At 48.0% G+C, this 1,126-nt stretch overlaps 1 pseudogene; it reads left to right on the forward strand.

The window, feature by feature from the left end:
* Positions 1-246: 246 nt before the first annotated feature.
* Positions 247-750, forward strand: LOC144236630 (T cell receptor alpha variable 9-2 pseudogene; annotated as a pseudogene).
* The last annotated feature ends 376 nt before the right edge of the window (positions 751-1,126 follow it).

Raw genomic sequence — 1,126 nt, forward strand, 5'->3', positions numbered from 1 at the left:
GTGAAAATATAAAAAGCTGTCTTAAAATGCTCAAGTAAATAGCTACAGAAATATCCTGGGATGCTGGGTTAAAGACCTTCCAGGTGAGGTAGATTTTAATCCATTTCCGTTTCCGTCCAGCAGAGGGCGCAGCTTCCTAACACAAACATTTTCCTGTGAGAAACGTGGACGTCCACTGCTCATTGCTGTCTCTTCAGTGCTTCTTCCTGCTAAGAATGAGCACATTCTTTAGGTGACACTCTAGAGATGAACTCTTCTCCAGGCTTCGTGACTGTGGTACTCTTGCTTCTTGGTAAGTAAAATTCCTCTTAAAATTTGGATTCTTTCTTTTGTTGTGACAGCAAAACCTATAACTATAATTTTATCCAGGAGATTTATGTCTAAGGTGACACAGGTCTCTTTTCTTTTTCCCCAGGACAAACCCATGGAGACTCAGTGACCCAGACAGAAGGTCCAGTGACCATTCCTGAAAGGGAGTCCCTGACTATAAACTGTACTTATTCAATGGCAGGGTTCCCTACTCTTTTCTGGTATGTCCAGTATCCCAGAGAAGGTCCACAGCTCCTCTTGAAAGCCATGAAGGACAAGGAGAAGGGAAGTCACAAAGGTTTTGAGGCCACCTACGACAGCAAATCCAAAACCTTCCACTTGGAGAAGTCCTCAGTGCAAGCGTCAGATTCGGCCGTGTACTACTGTGCCGTGATTGACACAGTGACAGGGACTGCAGGGGGAGCTGAGCACAAACTCTGAGCAGAGCAGGGGCCCGGATGCCGAGTGTCTCTGACTGATCCACTCTGGTTCCAGCACAGTGTATGGTTGTCTGTCCCTCAGTGTCTGCTCGATACAAAAGTCATACAAATGGCTAGAGCCTAGGAACCAGAGGGACATTCCCCAGCCCAGCTGCTCATTAGTGCAACTGGAAATGTCAGTCGTTCCTCAGCCAGGACCCAAGTAATTTCAAGGTGAAACCATAGAACATTGACGTGGTCGCTTGCTCATCCTGCAGAGAGAGTCCGGCCCCACAGGATGTTCAGGTCACCCTGGTGGGTATTGCTGTGTCTCATCACAGGTTTAGAGAGCCAGGCTGTGCCCGAGAAGGTGGTGTCTGCCCCATNGAGCACAGAAC

Source organism: Crocuta crocuta, unplaced genomic scaffold, assembly GCF_008692635.1.
Source record: "Crocuta crocuta isolate KB4526 unplaced genomic scaffold, BGI_CrCroc_1.0 scaffold175, whole genome shotgun sequence".
Taxonomy (NCBI): domain Eukaryota; kingdom Metazoa; phylum Chordata; class Mammalia; order Carnivora; family Hyaenidae; genus Crocuta; species Crocuta crocuta.